The sequence below is a fragment of the Cricetulus griseus genome, chromosome 3 (assembly GCF_003668045.3).
Source record: "Cricetulus griseus strain 17A/GY chromosome 3, alternate assembly CriGri-PICRH-1.0, whole genome shotgun sequence".
Lineage (NCBI taxonomy): Eukaryota > Metazoa > Chordata > Mammalia > Rodentia > Cricetidae > Cricetulus > Cricetulus griseus.
Window position 1 is genome coordinate 268,245,629 of NC_048596.1, and position 13,163 is coordinate 268,258,791.

Sequence of the window (13,163 nt, forward strand, 5' to 3'; positions counted from 1 at the left end):
AACATATGAAGGCAAACCAGATTTAAACAATACAGATCCACTAATCAAGCACTAAAGAAAGTACTGGAAGGAAAACTCCTACCTAAGGAAGTTAACTATACTCACAAAAACATAGGCAATAGATAATCCCACTTTACCAAAAGCCAAAAGAAAAAGCAGGGTAAATCCACACAATACCACCAATAACAACAAATCCAAAACAAACAAGAATTAGCACCCAATGGTCCTTAATTTCCCTCAATATTAATGGTCTTAACTTGCCTATAAAAAGACACAGGATAACAGAATGGATATGAAGACAGAATCCATCCTTCTGCTGAATACAAGAAACACACCTCAACTTCAAAGACAGACATTAACTCAGTGTAAAGGGTTGGGATAAGATTTTCCAATCAAATGGACGCAATAAACAAGTTGGTGTAGCTATCCTAATATCGAACAAATTAGACTTCAAACCAAAATCAATCAAAAGAGATGAAGAAGGCCATTTCATATTCATCACAGAAAAAAATCCATCAGGAAGAAGTCTCAATTCTGAACATCTATGCCCCAAATACAAAGGCAACCACGTTCATAAAAGAAACATTACTAAAACTTAAGTCACACATAAGACCTCAAACAGTTATAGTGGGAGACTTCAACACCCCACTCTCACCATTAGACAGGACCACCAGACAGAAACTTAACAAAGAGACAAAGGAACTAATAGATGTTACAACCCAATTGGGTTTAACAGACATCTATAGGACATTCCATCCAAACACAAAAGAATATACCTTCTAAGCGCCACATGGAACCTTCTCTAAAATCAACCACATATTCGGCAACATAGCAAATCTCAACAGGTACAAAAAAATTAGAATAATCGCCTGTATCTTATCAGACCGCCATGCTTTAAAGTTAGAATTCAACAACAACACAAATTGCAGAAACCCTACAAACTCATGGAAATGAAACAACACCCAATTGCACCATTCCTGAGTCAAGAAAGAAATAAAGAAATAAATTAAAGACTTCCTAGAATTCAATGAAAATGAAGACACAACATACCCAAACTTATGGGACACTTTGAAGCAGTACCAAGAGGAAAGTTCATAGCACTAAGTGCCCACATGAAGAAACTGGAGAAAAGTCACACTAGAGAATTGACAGAACAACTGAAAGCTCTAGAACAAAAAGAAGTAAACTCACCCCAGAGGAATGGATGCCAGGAAATAATCAAACTGAGGGCTGAAATCAATAAAGTAGAAATAAAGAAAACAATTCAAAGAATCAATGTAACAAAGAGCGAGTTCTTCGAGAAAATCAACAAGATAGACAAACCTTTATCCAAACTAACCAAAAGGCAGAGAGAGAACACACAAATTAACAAAATCAGAAACTAACATAACAATGGACACTGAGGAAATCCAGAGAATCTTGAGGTCATACTTTCAAAACCTGTACTCCACAAAATTCAAAAATTTAAAGGAAATGGAAATTTTCTGGATAGATATCACTTACCAAAATTAAATCAAGAATAGATAAGCAATTTAAACAGTCCTATAACCCCTAATGAAATAGAAACAGTCATCAAAAGTCTCCCAACCAAAAAAGCCCAGGGCTAGATGACTTCAGTGCAGAATTCGACCAGAAATTCAAAGAAAAGCTAATACCAATACTTCTCAAATTGTTCCACATAATAAGTTCATTGTCAAACTCTTTTTATGATGCTACAATTACCTTGGTACCCAAGTCACACAAAGACACAACTAAGAAAGAGAACTACAGACCAATATCCCTCATGAACATTGATGCAAAAATACTCAATAAAATACTGGCAAATCAAATCCAAGAATACATCAGAGAAATCATCCACCATGATCAAGTAGGCTTCATCCCAGGGATGGTTCAACATTCGAAAATCTATCAATGTAATCTACCATATAAACAAAAGCAAAAGAAAAACCATATGATCATCTCACTAGATGCTGAAAAAGCCTTTGACAAAATAAAGGCTTGATAAAGGTCTTGGAGAGATCAGGGATAACAGAAACATACCTGAACATAATAAAAGCAATATACAGTAAACCAACAGCCAAAATCAAAGTAAATGGAGAGAAACTCAACATGATTCCTCTAAAATCAAGAAGACAAGGCTGCCCACTCCCTCCATATCTCTTCACTATTGTACTTGAAGTTCTAGCTAGAGCAATAAGACAACAAAAGGAGATCAAGGGGATACAAATTGGAAAGGAAGAAGTCAAAGGACAGTTTATGCTGGAGAGGACGTGGAGAAAGGGGAACACTCCTCTACTGCTGGTGAGAGTGCCAATTGGTACAGCCACTTTGGAAGTCAGTATGGAGATTCCTCAGGAAAACGGGAATCAGTCTACCATGAGATCCAGCAATTCCACTCTTAGGCATATACACAAAGGACGCACATTCATACAACAAGGACATCTGTTCAACTATGTTCATAGCAGCATTATTTGTAATAACCAGAACCGGGAAGTAACCTACTTGCCCCTCAACTGAAGAATGGAGAAAATGTGGTACATTTACACAATGGAGTACTACTCAGCAGAAAAAAAAATGGAATCTTGAAAATCACAGGCAAATGGATGGAACTAGGAGAAACCATTCTGAGCGAGGTAACCCAGTCACAGAAAGACAAACATGGTATGTACTCACTCATATATGGATTTTAGACATAGAGCAAAGGATTGCCAGCCTACAATCTACACTGCCAGAGAAGCTAGGAAACAAGGAGATCCCTAAGAGAGACATACATGGTTCCCACCCCCAAGAAGGGGAAAAGGACAAGAGCTCCTGAGTAAATTGGGAGCATGGGGGAGGGGAGAAGAAGTTAGGAGAAAGAGAAGGGGAGAAGAGGAAGGGAGAAGAGGACATGAGGAAGCAGGAAGATTGAGTCGGGGAAGAAAGGAAGAGAGCAAGAAAAAAGATACCGCCGGGCATTGGTGGCGCACGCCTTTAATCCCAGCACTCGGGAGGCAGAGGCAGGTGGATCTCTGTGAGTTCAAGGCCAATTGGTCTACATATCGAGTTCTAAGACAACCTCCAAAGCAATACAGAGAAACCCTGTCTCAAAAAACCAGAGAGAGAGAGAGAGAGAGAGAGAGAGAGAGAGAGAGAGAGAGAATACGATACCATAATAGAAGAACCATTATAGGTTTAAAGAGAAATCTGACACTAGGGAATGTCCAAGGATGACCCCAACTAAGAATCTAAGCAATAGTGGAGAGGCTACCTTAAATGCCCTTGCCCAATAATGAGATTGATGACTACCTTATATGCCATCCTAGAGCCTTCATCCATTAGCTGATGGAAACAGAAGCAGACACCCACAGCTAAACACAGAACTGAACTCCTGGAATCCAGCTGCAGAGAGGGAGGAGTAATGAGCAAAGGGATCAAGACCAAGCTGGCAAAACCCATAGAAACAGCTGACCTGAACAAGGGGGAACTTATCGACCCCAGACTGATAGCTGAGAAACTAGCACAGGACTGATCCAGACTCCCTGAATGTGGGTGTCAGTGAGGAGGCCTCGGGAATCTATGGGGCCTCTGGTAGTAGATCAGTATTTATCCCCAGTATACGAATGTGGGAGCCCATTGCACATAGAGGGATACTCTCTCAGCCCAGACACACAGAGGAGGGCCTAGGCCCTGCTCCAAATGATGTGACAGACTTTGAAGATCTCCCATGGAAGGCCTCACCTTCCCTGGGAAGCAGAAAGGGGATGGCATAGGGGGCTGGTGGGGAGCAGGGGAGGAGGGAAGGGAACTGGGATTGACGTGGAAGACAAGCTTGTTTCTAATGTAAATTAAATATATATATAGATAGATAGATAGATAGATAGATAGATAGATATAGATATAATTCGGAAAAGAAGAAAAGAAAATGTCATATGAAAACTTGCTACTGAAATAGCTCCCTGGGGTATATAAAGAGGTTTAAGTGAAGTTGCCCTACAGCAGGGTGACAATGCCTCTCCCAGATACCACTGGTTATCAAATAAAAAGCTCAGTGCCAGGGATGGGTTTCCTGGAGTTGTTGGTCAGTGAGACAGCATAGATACCACACCCTCAGAATGATCACAGCTACTGCCATTGTCCTTGGCTTTTCAGAACTTGATAGTAAGACCCTGTTGCTGAAGACACCATCTACCTGTGTCACAGGACATGGAGAAATTTCAACATGGAAGTTTCATCCCTACTGAATAGCTTTCATAGTGCTGAACAGTTCTATCACACTATCAGAGGAGAAAAGTCATCAATAATCTTACCTAGGTGTGAACCCTGCAGGCTACCATAATGACTGACTGACTGGCAAGACATGCCCACTCACGCAAGTGTAGCATGAACGTTATGGAAGTAACCAACTACTTTCTGCTTGGACTTAAAGCCCACTCCCAAAAATGGAATCCATGACTTGGTGCCATTAGCTGAGTCAAAAACATGTCACTTACTAAATCATTGGCCCTATTGGAGAACCTAATGTTATTAAGCTGCTAAATGGACACAGTAATAAAATTTTAGCCCTCTGCTTTCTTATCTTCAGACCCATGAATTAGTGCATTTCTCAATCCTCATCTGATTATCTTCTTTCTGCAGTAAATAGAAGTTAATATTCAGGGAGAAGATACATCTTGAGCGTATGTATTACCTGGCATGACAGTAGAGCTGCACACATGCAACACACATCTATGGAACTGTATGCATAAGACTTGGAACAAAACCAGCCTAAATCCAGCATGGTGGGAAAGGGGCAAAAAAAAAAAAACCGCACCCCTGAGGAGCTACTGGTGACTGCTGGCTACTGAGAAGAAGAGAGTCTTCAGGGCTGTTGGTCCTGGGAGGCTGGGAGGCTCCTCTTGTTCCAGTACATAGTCCCACACCCATGCACATGCAAGTCACACTGAATGGACTCAGAGGGTGTGGTGATTTGAATGAGAAGTAAACCCCATAATCTCGGGCATTTGAACACCTGGTTCCCATTTGGTAGTGCTGTTTGGGGAGGTTTGGGAGGTACAGCCTTGCCGGAGGAAGTATATTACTAGGGGTGAGAGCTTTGAGAGTGAAAAGTTTCTTTTTTTGTTTTTTATTTTTTATTTTTTATTTTAGAAGCACTCTTGTTTACATATCAACCCTCCCTTTCCCTCACCCTCCAATCCTCCCATGCTCTCCACTTACCCACCCACCCACACCCTACCCACTCCCCAAGAATAGTGATGTCCTCCACCGGGAACCATCAAAGTCCATCACATCATTTGGGGGAGGACCTAGGAAGTCCATCACATCATTTGGGGGAGGACCTAGGAAGTCCATCACATCATTTGGGGGAGGGCCTAGGTCCTCTTTCTTGTATCTGGGCTGCAATAGTATCTCTCCATAGGGAATGGGCTCCTAAAGTCCATTTGTGCTCTAGGAATAAAGACTGGCTCCACTGTTAGAGGTCCCATAGACTTCCCTGGCCTCCGAGCTGGCACCCACATTCAGAGAGCTTGGTTTGGCCCAATGCTGGTTCCCCAGCTTTATAACTAGGGTCTCCATGCTCTCACGAGGTCAGGTCAACTGTTTCTGCGGGTTTCTCCAACACCATCTTGGCACCTTTGCTCATCCCTCCTCCCTCTCCACAACTGGATTCCAGGAGTATGCCTCAGTGTTTAGCTGTGTGTGTCTGTTTCGGCTTCAATCAGCTACTGGATGAAAGCTCTAGGAATGGTAACCAAGGTAGTCATCAATCTTATAGAGGAAGGGCATCAAAGCAGCCTCTCCACCACTGCCTGGATTCTTAGTTGGGGTCATCTCTGTGGATCCCCTAACTTTTCCCCTGTGCCAGACTTCTCTCCAAACCTCTACTGGCTCCCTCTATCAAGGCATCTCCTTTCTTGTTCTCCTCTATTCCTCCCGTCTCAGTCCTCTTGTTCTCTCCTGTTCCCCTCCCCTTTCCTCTTCTCCCCCTCTCCCCTTCCCACCTCCCTCCTCTCTCCCACCATGCTCCCAATTTGCTCAGGGGTTCTTGTCCTCCTCCCCTTCTTGGGGGGGGGGGACCATGCGTTCTTCTCTTGGGGACCTCCTTGTTTCCTAGTTTCTCTGGTGGTGTGGATTGTAGGCTGGTAGTCCTTTGCTCTATGTCTAATATCCATATATGAGTGAGAACATATCCTGCTTGTCTTTCTGTGACTGGGTTACCTCACTTAGAATGTTTTCTTCCAGTTCCATCCATTTGCCTTCAAATTTAAAGATTTCGTTGTTTTTTGTTTTTTTTTTTCTGCTGAGTAGTACTCCATTATGAAAATGAACCACATTTTCTCTATCCATTCTTCGGTTGAGGGGCATCTAGGCTGCTTCCAGGTTCTGGCTATTACAAACAACGCTGCTATGAACATGGTTGAAAAGATGTCCTTGTTGTATGTGTGTGCATACTTTGGATATATGCCCAAGAGAGGAATTGCTGGACCTCGAGGTAGCCTGATTCCCATTCTCCTGAGAAACCACCATACTTATTTCCAAAGTGGTCTTACAAGTTTGCACTCCCACCAGCAATGAAGGAGTGTTCCCCTTTCTCCACATCCTCTCCAGCATACACTGTCATTGGAGTTTTTGATTTTAGCCATTCTGGTGGGTGTAGGATGGTATCTCAGAGTTGTTTTGATTTGCATTTCCCTGATGGCTAAGGATGTTGAGCACTTTCTTAAGTGTCTTTCAGCCATTTTAGATTCCTTTATTAAGAATTCTCTAGTTCTGCACCCCACTTTTTAATTGGATTGTTTGGTATTTTGGTGGCTAGCTTCTTGAGCTCATTGAATATTTTGGTGATCAGACTTCTGTCAGATATGGAGCTGGTGAATATCTTTTCCCATTCTGTGGGCTGCCGTTTTGTCTTGTTGGCTGTGTCCTTTGCCTTACAGAAGCTTCTAAGTTTCAGGAGGTCCCATTTATTAATTGTTGATCTCAGTGTCTGTGCTACTGGTGTTATGTTCAGGAAGCTGTCTCTTGTACCAATCCATTTAAGGGTACTTCCCACTTTCTCTTCTAAGAGGTTCAGTGTCGCTTGATTTATGTTGAGGCCTTTGATCCATTTGGACTTAAGTTTTGTACATGGCGATAGATATAGATCTACAATCTTCTACATGTCCACATTCAGTTATGACAGCACCATTTGTTGAAGATGCTTTCTTTTTTCCATTGGATAACTTTAGCATCTTTATCAAAAATCAGGTGTTCTTAGGTATGTGGGTTAATATCAGGGTTTTCAATTCAATTCCATTGGTCTACCTGTCTATTTTTGTGCCAATACCAAGCTGTTTTCAGGACTATGGCTCTATAATAGAGCTTGAAGTCAGGGATGGTGATGCCTCCAGAAGTTGCTTTATTATAAAGGATTGTTTTGGCTATCCTGGGTTTTTTTGTTTTTCCATATAAAGTTGAGTATTATTCTTTCAAGGTCTGTGAAAAACTGTGCTGGGATTTTGATGGGGATTGTGTTGAATCTGTAGAGTACTTTTGGCAAGATTGCCATTTTTATATGTTGATCCTACCTACCCAAGAATATGGGAGATCTTTCCATTTTTTGACATCTTCTTTAATTTCTTTCTTTAAAGATTCAAGTGCCAGACCTCTCAGGTCTTTTGTTTGGTTAGTGTTACCCCAAGATATTTTATGTTGTCTGTGGTTATTGTAAAGAGTGATGTTTCTCTGATTTCTTTCTATGCCCATTTGTTGTCTGTATATAGTTGGGCTACTGATTTTTTTTTTAATCTTGTATCCTGCCAGTTTTCTGAAGGTGTTTATCAGTTGTAGAGTTCCCTGGTAGAGTTTTGCAGGTCACTTATGTAAACTATCATATCATCTGCAAATAGTGAGAGTTTGACTTCTTCCTTTCCAATTTGTATCCCCTTGATCTCCTTTTGTTGTCTTATTGCTCCAGCTAGGACTTCAAGTACAATATTGAGATATGGAGAGAGTGGACAGCCTTGTCTTGTTCCCAATTTAGAGAAATTGCACTGATTTTCTCTCCATTTAGTTTGATGTTGGCTATTGGTTTGCTGTATATTGCTTTTATTATGTTCAGGTATGTTCCTGATATCCCTGATCTCTCCAAGGCCTTTATCATGAAGGGGTGTTGTATTTTGTCAAAGGCTTTTTCAGCATCTAGTGAGATGATCATGTGGTTTTTCTTTTGCAGTTTGTTTAATATGCTGGATTACACTGATAGATTTTCGAATGTTGAATCATGCCTGCATCCCTGGGATGAAGCCTACTTGATCATGGTGGATGATTTCTCATATGTGTTTTTTAATTCAAATTGCCAGTATTTTGTTAAATATTTCTGTATCAATGTTCATGAGGGACATTGGTCTGTAATTCTCTTAGTTATGTCTTTGTGTGGCTTGGGTAACCTCATAAAAAGAGTTTGGCAACGAACCTTCTGCTTCTATTGTGTCGAACAATTTGAGGAGTACTGGAATTAGCTCTTGTTTGAATTTCTGGTAGAATTCTGCAGTGAAGCCATCTGGCCCTGGGCTTTTTTTTGGTTGGGAGACTTTTGATGACTGTTTCTATTTCACTAGGGCTTATAGGTCTGTTTAAATTGCTTACCTATTCTTGGTTTAATTTTGGTGAAAAGTCTCTTTACTGCACTCTACTCCATGGTTACAAAAAGCATGAGCCCTGCACACCCTGCAGCTACTGCCACACCTGCCCTTTCCTACCACGCCCAACTCCAACATCATGAGCTCAGAATCACTCTGGAGCCAGAACTCAAAGCAAACTCTCTCTTCTTTAAGTTCCCCTTGGGCATGATGTTTTATCACAGCAAGAGAAAAGTAATTAGACAATAGTTATTCTTTTAAAAGGACAGAAAGCACAGAAAGTTGAGAAAGGAAGGTTTGCTGGATGGGGGAGGAAGTAGAAGTAAGGGAATGGGTGGGTTTGATCAAAACACATTATATGTGTTTATGAATATTAAATGTTTTTTAGAGAAAACTACTGAGGTAAATGGTTGATATATAGGCTAATGTCCATTTCTCAAATGAAATTTTTCTAACTTTTAATATGAGGTGACTCCACACCACACACATATACATATATACACACATGTCTCTTTCAGTTCAGGCCATTAGAGAATCTGAGGCAAAGGGGCTTTGGGATAAATGTGTTAAGGTGGCCTGGTCGCCAGGTGTTCCCAGCCATCCCTGCTCAGGCTGCCAGGGGATCACTGAAGTCGGGACATCTCCAGGTGCATGGTTGAACCAGTAACACCCATTTACCATTCTTTCATCCATCCTCCCAAGACTTTGACTCCCCAAACTGAAATCCTTTTTGTTTCATTCAGGGGAAACCTCACCTGAGCCAATACAGGATTCAAGGCCTGGGGAAATTGATCCTATGGTAAATATGTTACATCAAGGGGGCCAGGCTGGGACCAGTCCTAGAGTAGCTATTTGTCAGAAACAGGGGCATTTGGGCCCTTAAGTTTAGAGACAATGGGCTAAAGAAGCATTGCATTGTGACAGATCCAAAGGTGGTGGCCTCAGATCCTTAACTCCTGGCTGGTGGATGAAGGAAGCTTGTGAATGGAGGGTGTGACACCCTGGGCTGGATCACAGGCATGTGGGCAGAGCTGAACAAGATGGGCCTCTGAGACGCAGTGACAGAATAAACACAAACGCCCTCAGTCTGCGTTTGGGAGGCCGAGTGTGTGGTGAGAGGCCCTCTCATCGCGGACACTGGAGAACCTTCTGAACAGTGAGGTTCAGACAACATTACTCACTTTGTTTAAAGTGAGTCCAGAATAAACGTGCAGTGAAATCCTCCGTGGCTCCCACGAGGTTCAGTACCCTGGAATTCTCCACAGTAGATCACAACATGGCCACACCCGGGAGTGCAGCTTTGTACACAGCCAGTTTATTTAATTAAAAGGTTATGAAGTACAGAAAGCTTCGGTGTAAAAAGCAGCCAACTATGCATGAGCAGTGAGAAAATGTAACTTTCTGCCCTCCCCATCAGAAAAGCAGACATTTACTAGCGGCTTCTGCCATCTTCACTGCTCTGGAGAAGGGGATGGAGGGCCAAGCATACCTCTTACTCGGGAGTTGACAGCTAGTAAACTTTTGCAGCTGTTAAGGGGAATACTGTCATATTGAACTGTGTCCCACTCAAAGCCCATTCGTGTATTAAAGCTCTGATGACGTGACTGTATTTGGAGACAGAACATTAAAGAGGTCCAGAAATGTCTAAGGTGTGGCCCTAACTCAGTATGAAATGTCCTTCTAAGACTGGAAAGGCTGGGCATGGTAGCTCATACTTGTAACCCAGCACTGGGGAGTACTGTTAGAATCAGGTTAGGTCAGTCTGTCTACATAATGAGTTCAAGGCCTTCCTGAGCTACATGAGACCCTGTTTCAAAAGAAGAATAAAGGTAGGAAAGTTTAGGGTTTGGGGTAAGAGTGGGGAAAGGGAAGGGAAGGAAGCTGGGAAGTCCTATGGCAATCCTAGCTAATACAGATTTTAGAACCAAGAGTGGGGTGTTGTCATAACAAACCTAAAAATGTGTTAGTGGCTTGGAACTGTGTAACATGTGGCAGCCAGAAGACCCGTTTGAGGTGTATGTGTAAGCTGATCCTGATGAGGTCTCAGGGATCAGGCACAATTAATTAATTTTTGGTACTAAAAATTGGTATCCTTTATTAGAAGTAAAATACAGGATCACCAGCCTAAAGTCCACAGCCCCATAGAGGCTAGATAACAAAGAGGGCCAAAGAGTGGTGCATGCATTTCCCTGGGAAGGGGAAATAGATCTCCTGGGTAAACTGGATTGGGGGGGGGGGTATGGTCCCTGAGCTCCTGGGAGCACATAGACTCTGAACCAACAGTTAGGGAGTCTGCATGGGACCAACCGAGGCCCTCTGCATGTGTGTGACAGTTGTGTAGCCTGGTCTGTCTGTGGGGCTCCTAGAATGACAGTCGTGTAGCCTGGTCTGTCTGTGAGGCTCCTAGAATGACAGTTGTGTGGCCTGGTCTGTCTGTGAGGCTCCTAGAATGACAGTTGTGTGGCCTGGTCTGTCTGTGAGGCTCCTAGAATGACAGTTGTGTCTGTGAGGCTCCTAGAATGACAGTTGTGTAGCCTGGTCTGTCTGTGAGGCTCCTAGAATGACAGTTGTTGGCCTGGTCTGTCTGTGAGGCTCCTAGAATGACAGTTGTGTAGCCTGGTCTGTCTGTGAGGCTCCTAGAATGACAGTTGTTGGCCTGGTCTGTCTGTGAGGCTCCTAGAATGACAGTTGTGTAGCCTGGTCTGTCTGTGAGGCTCCTAGAATGACAGTTGTTGGCCTGGTCTGTCTGTGAGGCTCCTAGAATGACAGTTGTGTAGCCTGGTCTGTCTGTGAGGCTCCTAGAAGATCAGGACTTGCCCTGGTGCTTAGCACACCGGGCAGCATCCACTGAGCTGGCTTTATTTTCTCAGCTGCCCTGCACCCTCTTACAGTCTGGTCTCCCCTCCGGTGGCCTTGCTGTGGCAGTCACTCATGTTCAAATCTGCCTGTTCAGTCCCCTCTCCCTTTTTTTCTTCCCTCGCTGACGCAGGACACAGGGTAAGCCCCTTACCATAGAGAGGCGGGAGGCCTTCTGCTCTGAACTGGGCACCCACCCGAAACTGAAGCAGCTGGACTTGGGCAGCAGCATCCTGAATGAATGGGCCATGAAGATACTGTGCATGAAACCCAGAAATCCAGCCTGTAAAGTACAGACTGTGATGTTGAAGGATGCGGAGGTAGCATCCAGTCTTCGGCATCTCTGGATGACTCTCATTAGCAACCGGAGCTTAAAACACCTCCATGTGGGGACCATTCTCATGAAGGAAGATGACATCAAGTTAGCCTGTGAAGCGCTAAGACACCCAAACTGCTCCTGGAAACTGAGATTGGATTCCTGGGAGTTGACCCCCGATTGTTACATGATGCTCTCCAAGCTCCTTCTCTCAACCACCAGCATAAAAGGTCTCAGCCTGGCAGGAAACAAGGTGGCAGGAAACAGCATGAGGAGGCTCTGTGATGCCTGGAGTAGCTCCAGGTGTGCACTACAGAAGCTGATACTGGACAGCTGTGACCTCACACCTGTCAGCTGCCACATTCTGGCCTCAGACCTTGACTCACTTGTGCCTGTCAGACAGCCTGAGGACTGAAGAAGTGAGCCAGCTGTGTCAGTTCATGAGCAGCCGGGAATGAGCTCTACAGCAACGTATCCTGAACCAGTGCAACCTCGGGGAAGCCGCCTACGGCTTCCTGGCGCTCATGCTTTTCAACAACAGGAAGCGGACACACCTGAGCCTGACCATGGACCCCGTGGAGGATGGTGGGATGAAGCTTCTGTGTGATGCCATAGAGGAGACAGCCCACTTGTCACCTCCAACAGTTGGAACTGGTGGACTGCCAGCTCACAGGGGACTGCTGCACAGATCTGGCCTCTGTGATCACAACGAACCAATATTTGAAGAGCTTGGATCTGGGTAGCAACGCCCTGGGTGAATCGGAGTCATGGCCCTGTGCAAGGGACTGAAGCAGCTCCCTGAGGAGACTCCGGTTGGAGGCATGCAGGTTGACTTCTGACTGCTGCAAGGAGCTGTCATCGGCCCTCTCTTGCAACCCGTGCCTCGCCAGCCTAACCCTGCTAAAGAACCACTTCAGTCCACTGGTTTGCTGAAGCTGTGTTCTGCATTCCTGCATCCTACCTCTGAATCATGGACAATCAGCCATGAAGCAGCAGTGCTATGCCCAGGTGAGAAGGCAGCTGGGGAAAGTGCAGCTTACCAAGCCCCACATGGCGACTGATGGTGACTGGTATTCCTTTGATGAAGATGACCATAACTGGTGGGAAACTGAAGATATGAGTCCCTCTCCCCTCCCCTTCAGGTCCTAGCACCTCCGTATCTGTGAAAACGTTTGTCCCACCTCTGAGGGTGTATCAGGAATAAAATAAACACTCAGCATGTGGGGGGGGGACAAAAAAACAAAAAAAAATAAAAAATAATTTAAAAAAGAAAATATTAGGGGGCTAGAGAGATGACTCAGTGGTTAAGAATACTAACTGGTCTTCCAGAGGTCCTGAGTTCAATTTCCAGCAACCACATGGTGGCTCACAACCACCTGTAATGAGATCTG

The 13,163-nt window shown here is 44.0% G+C and overlaps 1 pseudogene; it reads left to right on the forward strand.

Annotated features, from left to right (window-relative positions):
* Window positions 1-12,921, forward strand: part of LOC103160401 — a 49,722-nt pseudogene extending 36,801 nt beyond the window's left edge.
* The last annotated feature ends 242 nt before the right edge of the window (window positions 12,922-13,163 follow it).